Below are 12,073 nucleotides of genomic sequence, written 5' to 3' on the forward strand. Positions count from 1 at the left end.
AAACCAAAATAATGTTCTGCGCACTCTAATCATTCACTCTCTCTTTCACACACTCCACTACAGTACGAAATAAAATAATAAAGTAATATATTATGAATTTTTATTCCTTTTTTTTAAGACCACACTGTTTATTTATTGCACAAATAATTAGCATAGTACAAACTAGCTTTAAGGAACTATTTTCTACGAGCGTTTTCGCGAAATCGGCGTCAAGTGGAATTGTTATATTTAAAAAAATCCGTTCCTTGGAGAAGCATAACACAAATTCACAACATTTCAAATTCCAAAATGCCATGCCAAATTGAATCTGCCCAAAAAAAGGGGTGTTCTCTTTTCAGGTTGTAATCTTTATTTAAATACGGCAATGTGGGCAACATCTCCTCGGCTGATTGCATTTTTCCTACAAATAACTTTATGTTCATGACGTAATTAACATAACTATGGTAATTAACCTCTATAAGGGCATTTGATTTCCAATAATTTTGTTGCCTGGTTGTTCTCAAATTTTATTCCATCTGGGGAATACGATAACCATGGGTACTTGTGGCATATCAATAATCCAATATGTTTGATGATAAATTGGGGATTATGCTGCTGATATGCTATATAGTGCGCAGACTTCTTGTTCAATCCCATGCAACATTTCCTTCGTTTGTACCGATTTTTACTTCCCGAGCGTAAGCAAAAAAAGTGTTGTAATCGAGTCTATCAGCTGAATTGCCACTTTCATTTTGGGAGTACCAAATAATGAAGTAACTTATTTCAGACCTGTTATTCTATACTGCGTTTATGGCTTCATCTGTAAACGATTCAAACAATGTTTTTTCACAACAATTGTTTAATGGGTAAATTGTTATAGTCACATTTTTCCAAAAACTTGAATTTTTTGCGTTCTGTAGAATTATTTCAATTATTTTTGTCTCTTCAGGTACATAGGGTAAATGTGTACAAGAGTACCTACATACTTAGTGTAAAACTGACAACTTTTTTAATTTTTTTGGATAGACAAATTTTATGATATGGGTTCGTCATATACATGTTTAGAAACCAGATATATTTAACCATATTTTAAGAGTAATTTCAATTTTTGTCAAGATGTGTAAATGCGCACTCTTAGACAGTTCATTGCACAAGAGTGCGCATTTGAACGCTTAAGAGTGCGCATTACATTTTATCAAAAAATCTTTGTTTCTAAGGTGAAAATAAATGGGAATAAGTAACTACAGACTACACATAAAATGGAAGACCTATTTCTTCGTACTCTAGGGGTCTTGAAAAGTCAAGAAAACGTAAAAGTAGAGAGTCGGTCGACGGACTCGATTACAATACTCCTTCGCTTAAGCCTAGGAAGTAAAAATTAAAAAAAAATCACCATAACCACCACCACACAACTTGATAACTTAGTACAAAGTAGTAGAGTTAAATAATTCATTATAGTATGATGTATCTACAAGACTACGTATCGCAAGCATTGCGCACTCTTGTACAATACTTCGCTGCGCACTCTTGTACATTTGTACATAACCTAATGTTTTCAAAGTTAAAAGCTTTCGATGGATAGAAAGTATAAAACTGTTAGTGTATAACGAGACCTTAAAAGTTACAGCTAATGAAAATTATTACTGTAAAATAAAAGAACTGGTACGTACGTTACAAAAAACTGAAACTATGAGCGGTAAAATTTACATCCACAGAACGTGTGAACATAAAATCGTCAGTACGACCAAACTATAAATTATATACCGGTCACTTTAGCACCTTTATCTCAAGTTTAGCATTAGATTCTGAATGGTATAACTTCATCCTACCCAGATGGCACTAATAAGCAGAAATCATCAGTGCGTACTCTTATACATATTCGCACTCTTGTACACATTTACCCTATGCATCATTAGTTGAGCAGGTTTCCATCGTTACTGTTTGAACAGTTCTACGGCCCTTCCTGCAAAATATTTTTTTAAGGATAATAATTTTTGTTTGAAATAAGACACAAGTAATTGCTTATGGTAGAATGCAATAGCAATGTCTGCGAATATTTTAATTTTAATATCTTCAGCAATGTCTTGTACAGATCTTGTCGTTTTCGGCTTAAAACACTGAGTTTCTTTTAAAGGTTTTGGCAAGTTAATTAGCTTCTGTTTTTGGCTTTCTGCCTTTCCAGATGCACTTCACATCTGTACTTGCTAACACTGGAAGATTTGCTGGTGCCGTCCTGAAACAAAAACAAAACCACGCAACATAAAAACTTCAATAGGAAAAATGGTGTGTAAACTTAATACAACAACCTGACATGCCAGCCTTACATGAGCACTGAAAACTTCCAACGTCAATGTTTGAGTTTACAGTACGAAAAATTACCCGTATTTCATGTGGCTCCTTTTTGATGGCACTACGTTGTAAGCAATACGCTATTATATCATATTTATCTGAATCTTGCTTCTTCACACCACACTGAATAATATGGTTCGCTTCCAAGACCGCTTCACCTTCAAGGAAACAACGGCTGGAAATTGATGAAGCATTTAACACACACATTTAGCACAGTGGACAATTTTATATCTCTAAAAGAATCACAAATTAAATACATTGCAGTATAAGTTCACCAATACATTGAACCGCTGAGATGAACCGACACTCTTATAAATCTTATGACATTTCACAGTGTTTGCAGCGATTTCCCGCGCGGTTATCCTACTATTATCAAACGCCAAATACTTTTTTACAGACACATTGCGCGCTAAACTCTAGTTTAATATGTCAATTACAATCGCGGCTACGTTTTCTGCTACAACATCGGGAATTCTTAGATTTCTAACAGTGGCTACTTTTACTAAAGGCCGTGCGTTTTCAGATACCCTAGTAGCACCAAAATATTTATGAAATATGTAAAACACAATTGTTATCTAACATACTTTCGACAGATTTTTTAATATTTAATAAATATTGCAAACCAATATTAGACCAATATTGTTAATACTACGTCATACAAATATTGTAATAAAATATTGGGGGTATATATAAATAAAATGTTAAAATTTAAATTTATTTATATATTTATTAGTAACAAAAGTACATATTAAATTAATTTGTTGGCACAGCAGGACTTGAATTTCTGAAAGCCATTGCTCAGCTGTAGTTTGACACCCTAACATATATTCTTATACAGAAAATGTTCTTTAGTCACCATTATAAGAAGCTAAAAGTACAGATTTATTTTTCAGCGATCATTATACAGTTGAAACTCTTACCTCTGTTGACAATGTACTAACAATTTGTAAGTATTTTATGGGCCCAAAAAAATTAAATTCGTCTCCGTACTTACGGTAACTGAAAATTAAACCTATTTTTATCATAATTATTGCATTAAAAATTTGCTTACCTTGAAAAATACGAAAAAGATGAGCTTTTACTTTTACATATACAAAAATAAAGTAAATTCTGTAGTGACCAAAATTGATCATTAAAAAATTGTCTTCTTTGGAAGTCGTTGTCGTGCTGAAGCTAGAAATAAACTAATGTTTTTTTTAATATCTTCGTGAGTAGCGTTTGTATGTCTTCTTCGGGTGGAAGCTAAAAAGTAAATGTATATTTCTCCAAATCATTACTTTATAAATTTACATACCCAGGATAACATCATATAATGCCTTTACATCACAAAAGGCCATTTTCTTCTTTTTACCTTGACCAGGGTATTCACATGCAATGAAAAAAACCGTTTTACGTACTGTATCTCCACCCAAGAGCGAACACAATTGTATCTGACAAAGACAATAAATACATATTTAAATGAAATAAGCAACAATAAATTCTGTTCTTACCAGCTCAAGTTTTTTAGCGTCACTTTCCATTACTTGATTGTTTATTTCCATTAATTCTTCAGTTGAATTCGCTGGCAATAGGTCAATAAAAGAAGCTATCTTTTCTGTAGATGTGTTTACTTTTAGCAGCATGTGATTTTCAATTCTGTCTAGCTTTTTCACAATTTCTTTCAATTCAAATTTCAAGTTATGGTATTCAGCACTCGTAATTGAACTCGACATCGATGAAACTAGAAAAATTACTGCGGCCTAATTTGATTAACTAACCAATAAATTAGTTACAATTTTCATGATCACTGTCATTGATGGTTACAGTACTCGTACTTGCAAAGCTTGTATCAGTATTATCTGGTGACTGAGACTTAGATAGTCTTTCTAAAATAATAATTCAGGATTATAAGTTAGAATTAAAAAAAATATATGAATAAATACCTGTTCATTTAACAGCAATCGATTCAGGTGACCGAAAGTTATTTAACGGCTGTGACAGAAGTGCAGGAACTTTGAAGACAAATTTATTCTTAAGGCATTCATCATCTTCAGACGATTCTTCACTATCGCTGATCCTCTTCCTTTGCTTTGAAATATTTTGTTCTTCAATTAATCGTTTAGGCTTTTTTCTTTTTCTGTTCATATTGTTTGTGGACTTTCGTCGCTATCGCTTTCAATATTTAATGTATTTTCTGCTTTAGAACATAGTTCACGAGCCTTTTTAAGATCTTTAATTGACTTTTTTTTCAACCGTGCACAACACCATGTAAAATTGTTGCCTATATTTGTACACTCATAAATTAATTTCCGGATTTTGTCATCTGGAATACCTTCTGGATATTTATACTCCGTACAGTCTGCATTTGCCCATTTAGAAGGAACAAAATCAACAGTATTATCATACCAAATAATGAGATCCCACATACTGCAAAAGTTAAGAGTGTAAAAGAAAATCTTCACAGATTTCTAAGGTGGATAAAAAATCATTCCTATGATTAATAAAACGCATATTTGCATTCAGCGAGGACTAAATCTTTTGCTACACTACGTAAGCAATTATTGCAGAAAACAAAAACGATAACGTTGATGGCAATAACATTGTACCCTATACAGAAATTAAAAAAAAATCATTAAAAACAAATTATTATTAGTGAGTGAAAAGTTTTGTTTAGATTATATATGAAAATGAAGTAGCTCAAAGACTACAAAGCCATTATTAGTTTCAAAAGGAATTACAAAACATTTTGCCATAATTTCGCCAATATCAATTGTTGTCAAAACCATATCAAAGGTTGAAAAACTGTAAATACCTACATTCTCAGAGGGTATTGGATAGTCATAAAAATTTGTCAAGATAGAACTTAAATTACCAGCAACTAGAGTTGAATTAATTATTTGAACAATTTTGAAAACTTTCTTTCTCTTCAAAAAAACAAAGCAATGTTTATACACATTTAAGCTTATTTTAAATAATGGGAATTCGATATTTTTAAGGTTATCTGATGTACTGTGTGTTCCAAATTTAATTTCTTCAAAATTAACGAAACCTGATTCTGATAATCTTTTGCAATTTTGAGAGCACGGACGATTAGGTCGGCTAATAAAAGATTTTAAACATACCTAAATAATTTTCAAAAGGAAAACAACTTAATTCATTTAAATTCTCATTTAAATTAATTACATCATCTGCAAGATGAATTAAACTATGGACATTGTAAACAATTGTCTTTGCTCACGTGGAACGTGGAACGTTATTTTCCCGCTCGTGATGCACGTTGCGTTGCACCGTTTAGTTTACGCCATTGCAAGACAAGAGTTCATGATGCGCAGCATGCGTATGGAACCAATCAGAATTAGACCGACATAATTCGCGGTACTTTTGAAAAAAATACACTAAAATAATCTACAAAAATAATATCTGGGTATCCGTAAACATTAAATAGGTAAATATAATAAACACGTGTATGTATTTAATCGATGCTATAAACAAATGATAAATTCAAATTTAAGAAATATCATAAAAACAATAAAAATTTGCTGCTATCTCTGGAATATCTAAATTCATATACTACATTTTTACTTATATACTTTTTACATTTTTACCTATTTATTTTATTTTTACAATTAATATACTACAGAATGTCTTTATATACAACCTTCACAGCTTTCTTGTTATTAGACAATACAAACATGTCTTGTTTGACATGTTAGCTTCGTTCCAAACTATTAATGAGCAGTCACGCATCAATTGTCCTGTATTGCTCTGTTTAGAAACACTACAGACGCTGTTATTTTCATCGGTGGCGATTTTCAGTGGGAGCTTGAATGTAGAGTGTGCAGTTCGGCCTCCTTCCAAAATCGTAGCGGCAATGCCGGATGACGCGATAGCTAATGCAGATCTAATCCGGTAGATCTCACTTTTTTTTAAAGCAGATTGATTAAAAATGTTTTTCCTGTACCTCCTAGAGCATCAAGGAAAAACATTTTCCCTTCATTGTTATCAATTGATGATAGTAATGCAGTTCTGATCGATGTTTAATCGTGGCTCATCTTGAGCTGTATTTTGTAAAAGTCTCGTTTGATCGTATCATGTTTCTCTTGTGTATTCGGCACTATTAGTTAAATCTAAGGTAGTAGTATTAGCTGGCATCGGCAGCCCAAAATCCTTGATCGATTTACCCGAAAGTAATTGCACTACGTTGTTCAATTCAAATAATGCTTCGTCAAATATGTTTTGATCATATTGTACATCATCTGAGTTTACACTCTCGCCGTCGCCGAATCAGAATATCACTAGCCATATTTTCTTGAAATTTATTCCATACATAGATTAACAGAATCAGTTACTTGACAAAACGCTACTATGATGGCAAATAAATATCTTTATGATGTAGCTGAACTGCAAATAGCTGCTTCTGATAATGTGTTTTCCCAGTGAGAATCGTCTTCCAAGAACCCCAAAGCTTTGCATGGTGCTTGATAAGTATTGTAAACAACAACTTGTACAGTTCTTAGGTGTGCAAAGGATGTTGGGCCTTTTACAATATGCAGTAATATTCTCAGACAAAAGCATTCGCTGTTGTTGGGATGAATCACGTAGACTCTGCCAAGAGCATCCGTTTTTTTTTACTCCGGGGAAACCATCAACCACAGTACCTTATTTTCTCCGTTGAAAAGTTTTAGAACTCTGGTTCCATGTATAGTAACTTAGAACTCTGTCATATGTCAGTGTTTTCGTGAAATCATCTTGAGCACATAACTTGAACAATGCTGTCAATGTTGTGTCCCGCGGGTTATTAGCAACTTCTTGTATATTGTTCTCAGTGAAATATACTCTTTGTCCATTTTCTAAATGAACTGCAAGGTGAACAATTGTGGGAGCCCGGTCGTGCACTTTGAATGATAAAATCCTCCACACAGCTTCAGAGCTGCAGATGTAACGTCCAGACTGATATTTTTCCACTTCATTTGGTGATTGTATGCTGAAAGTGGCTTGATCACTGCCTTTATTAATGTATTTAGTAACATATTGGATTCAGGGAACGATCCATCGGTTATCAATATCATGGTTTCGGACGCTGGCACTTTGCCTACCCTGTTCTGGCGATCGTCGACGATATTTGGGATATCCGTTCTCGCTAGTAACAATGTATTTAAGGTACTTAATTGGATAAGGATTAATGCTGTATTGCTCAAAATCGCTTCGAAAATTAGCCATTATTTCTCGTAAAAAGTAAATGACAAAAAATTGTTATTGTGGGTTATCCATAAGAGATAGACTTATACCATCGCGGAGTTTTCTGTAGATCTTTTCAAGGTGTACAATACTTAGTACATTATTTTGATAAATCTCGTAGGGTTCAGCCTGCGTTTGCAATGTAAAAATAACAGTATTTCTCTACTATATAATGGATGCTATTATACATATAAACCTTCCTCTTGAATCACTCTGTTTATTAAAAAAAACCGCATCAAAATCTGTTGCGTAGTTTTAAAGATCTAAGCATACTAGGGACAGACAGCGGAAAGCGACTTTGTTTTATACTATGTAGTGATAGGTACTACAAGTATTTTAATATGTTGAGACTTACTCAATTACATATTTCGCAGATATATATTTTACATTTTTTGTCTACTCCACCACACTCGTTATGGGCCTACTTTAAACATTTTTGACACCTTATCCATAACTCACCTTTTTTGGAGTGTGAAAATAAAGAATTACAACAAAAACAAGAAGCATCTTCATCGTCGTCAGACTCGTATTCCACCTCACTGTCTGCTTGCAGTTTCACTAGACCTCTTTTTGAAAGGCGAGCTCTTTTTCTACCTTCTGCAGCTTTATTTGCTCGTTCCCTATTTTTGATAATTTCTATTTCAGGAGTGTTGATTCCAGACGTACCTTTTTTCATATTTTTACAAGTTCGTTTTTCAGCTTTTGGTATTGGAGATATTTCATTTAAAATTGCCGTTGTTTGGGACAACTGTTGATCTGTTGTAAAGGCCTCTTGTTTTTCATTACTCAAGTTATCATTGACTGCCTTGTCCTGTTCAAGTCCATTTTGTCAAAATAATTTACAGTGCTATTTTGTGTTGACGAAGTTGAAGACATGGGTTCGGCAGATTCCATGAATTCAACAGGTTCAAGGTTATTACTCCTATTAATTTCATTGTTCGTTGTTTCTGAAGGAATGAATATCCATTCGGGAAAGACATCTTCATTGAATGGGAAGATTCCTGTTGCTTCGAAGCCCTTTGTAGTATTAGAAACAGTTGCAGATTTTACGTATGCTTCTTTGAATATCTCTCCCACTTGATAATGAGTAATTATTCGGCCAAGATGTGAACGCAGACATGTGGTGACTTCAGAGTTATAATAAGTTGTTAGAGGTCCAAAGAATGTTGCATCTAAATATTGCACTCTATGTGTGCAATGTTATAACCTTCCAGTAATACTTCTTCGTTCGATTTTATGAACAAAAATATTCTTTGCAGTGCTGGTGCATGCCTACCACATGATAAAGGCCATTTCTCAAATCTTCTCTAAGACTTCCGTGGTTTTTTCCATTTTTAGAGTTGTAGATCAAAGCACCTCTGGCACCTTTAACCAAACGTTTGATTATTGGGCGTGTAATTAATTTTTTCACATTTCTTGAGAGTCCTTGCATTTTTAATAAAGCTTTGGTGTAATTCTTTATAACGTGGTTGGTGCATTCAATTTTTTCAATTTTCTTTCCGTAAGAAACCATCTCTTGTATTTTTTTTTAACACTGGAATCACCATCGCCAATAAAACATCGCTACTCCAACCCATGTAGGGCCTTGCTTCGATTGAACGCTTGAACAAGCATATCTGACTCCATTCCGCAAGAGGTAGCGGACCAATTCTTAAAACATTGATCGTGCACTTCTTCTTTCCCATTTTTTTTTTTAGGTACAAACACATGGCACAGTATTTGTTTCTTACATCGAGATGCAAAAGTTTTTTTGTTTTTGCACCAATAACACAAGCTACACCTGAATTAGAAGTATATCTGTGACCGTCACCACTTGTTACAATTTTTTTATTTTGCAATAGGGGCACTGAAAATTGAATTTTTCTGCTACCGATAGCGTAAATGAATCTTATTGCTCCAGTGACACTGATGTAAGCGTAAGTGAAGTAAATAGGGCAACCTCGTTGCTAGCTCCGTAAGTAGGTTACTAAGGGCGTAAGTGTTACTTACGCTGCCAGGACAAAAAAGTAATAGTAGAATGTCAGAGAAATGTCAATAATTTCATTTTACAGCAATAGTTTCTTTTATAATTATTTATTAATATTAACTGTAACACTACACTCAGTAATATTTATTAAAGGATTATTATTTGAAGTTATTTCAAAATTAGTAACTGTCACATTTTCATCAACTGCATGAGCTTCCAACATTTTCTTATATAATTGAGGTAACAAACAGAAGAACTGACACGACGTTAATTTCAGCATTGAATATTCACACCATAAACTGCTAGGAGACTTGCGGGCTTCGGATCTTTCCTTAAAATAACCAAACATTACGGTTTCATTAACATCTTGAATGTTTCGTGATGTATACCAAATTGAAAATGCGTTGTAAGTTTCATTATAACGGAATTTCGATTTTTCAGGTAACAGACATGCGCAAGCAATATTGGCAGCTTCTTCTATTGCCTGTAAATGACTTGAATCACTCATTTTTCACTTTGAACAACTACTTTTTATTAGAAAACTTCACTTGTAAACAAATTTTTTTATCTTGTTGCTACGGAAATGAATACGTTCAATGAGTTCCTGATAATTTCTTAAATATTTTTTAGTTACTAGAATTATTACTTTTTAGTGTTACTGGTGTCGGTAGCAGAAAAAACGTAATACAATACACGCTGCGTAACTCCTTTCTTAAGTCTCGGAGGTTTGCCGGGCCTCGGCGTTGCTTCGGCCCGTCAAATCCACCTCGACAAAAAAGTTTCCTTACGCAGCTTGTAATGTAAATAACTATTTCACACCAGCATTTGTGTGGTCCAAGTCATCAATTTAAAGCAACCCTTGGAACTTTTAAGGCACGTATTGCGATGGTTTTCCAAGGACCTAATTTCTCGCAGAAAATGCTGACCATCAATGAAAAATCGACCTGATATTGTGTCTATAACAGGATTTCTGCTAGGATGATGGGAGCCAATCACAATTTCTACACTGTCGTCACTAAAATAGTTTTTTTTTTCATAGATATGACACACTTTTCTAAGTTTTGAAATTTTCACCTACTACTCGTCACAAGGTAATTAATTTTGTTTAACATTTGTACATTCTGTGGCTTGAATTCTAAAAATTATTAGTGTTTTTAGCAGGTTTTATTTAATTGAACACTTATTTATAGTTTACATTTCAGCTGAAGATGATAAGGCAACCAAATCCTTGTCTGTGGAGTTTATAAAATCATATATTTTCTGATTTGCTGGATCATTCCTTTAATTTAAAAAAAATAAAGGGACCAGGTATTAATTAATATCCGTTACGGCGTCTTTCGCCATGCTTGTCTCTTTATTAATTCCCCAACCAACTGTCAACAGTACCAACGTACAATACCAACCTAACTAAGATCTACCCTACATCTCCCTTTCTTAAGAAATACAAATAAAATAAACTTAACAAATGAACATGAATGAGGTTACATAAAACCTAAAAATATTCTGGCCGTAAAAATTCATTTACTTTTTTCAAATTCAAAATAAATCTCTGTGAACCATCAGTTTTGGGAACAAGGAAATAGGGGGAGAGAAATTGCCCCTTAGAGGGTTTGCAAACTGAAATTGCGCCCACTGCGAGCAACTTGTCGATGTTGTGAGAAATTGCCCGAGATTCCCTGGTTGACCATTTTGTGGAAGGGGGAAGGTTGCGTTGCACAACTGGTTTAATAAACGGAATCTTCACCCCTTCTACCCAACAAAATAGCACAGAAGTGATCAGTTTCTAGTTATGGAGAAAATAACGTAATCTACCTGCCTGTTTGGTTGCTGTTAGCGGCGTTGGTAAGCGTCCTTCCGATTCGAAGAGGTCGCTCTGCTGGTTTGGGAAAAACGCTTGTTAGCCTGGTTGCTGTGGAGCTGTTTCAGAGCATTCTGTCCACCTTGTCCAGCTGGTTGCCAAGATCGACGAGGTGGACGGTTGGAGCTTAAAGAACTCCTGCCCTTATAGGTGTACCTATGTACCTTGGGCGAGCTAGCATTGATAGATTTCTCGAGAGCTTTGCTGCCTTAATGCGTTCAGTTAGGTCAGTGCCAAATAGCCAACCATCGACGGTCGACTCCGTCAGGGTCTCCGCCGTTTCCTTGTTTAGCACACCCTTCAGCATACTCCTGCGCGTTTGAGACTGCTCGTGATGAATATATATGTCATCAATCTCGCTGCGTCGCTAGCTGGATCAGCTGGGTGCCATTTGCAGTGGTGTCTGACAAGAGGATTGTCAGGGCACTGCCCAGGGCGGATACTGCCGCACAAATACGTTGTTTTACACTGACCAACCTGTCATCCCTCTCAGAAGTTCCTTTTGTTATCGAGGCCTTAACCTCCGGATTTAATTTTGGTGGTGTGGTTCCGTCAAGGGACAGTTTGAGAAGGGAGGATATTTGGCAATTAATTCCTCTCCACGCTCTTTTTCTAAACCATTTTTCAAAATGGAAGTCCAAATTTGGGACACATCTCTGTGAAGCAGCTGCTTTTCTTCATTTGCGGTCTGGTGTCCGTAACAC

At 34.7% G+C, this 12,073-nt stretch overlaps 1 protein-coding gene and 1 long non-coding RNA gene across 2 annotated transcripts in view; one reads left to right on the plus strand and one right to left on the minus strand.

Moving 5' to 3' along the window:
- The window catches only part of LOC135143210 (myb/SANT-like DNA-binding domain-containing protein 3), a 152,322-nt gene that overhangs the window by 22,785 nt on the left and 117,464 nt on the right, over positions 1 to 12,073 (plus strand). The window lies entirely within an intron of this gene.
- Positions 9,603 to 10,238, minus strand: LOC135143365 (uncharacterized). The gene is made up of 2 exons (XR_010282768.1): positions 9,901 to 10,238; positions 9,603 to 9,842 (listed from the first exon to the last, which is right to left on the minus strand). It is a non-coding gene; the product is annotated as an uncharacterized LOC135143365 (long non-coding RNA).

The sequence above is a fragment of the Zophobas morio genome, unplaced genomic scaffold (assembly GCF_036711695.1).
Source record: "Zophobas morio isolate AGI-343-1 ecotype UQ-CSIRO unplaced genomic scaffold, CSIRO_AGI_Zmor_V1 ptg000058l, whole genome shotgun sequence".
Taxonomy (NCBI): Eukaryota; Metazoa; Arthropoda; class Insecta; order Coleoptera; family Tenebrionidae; genus Zophobas; species Zophobas morio.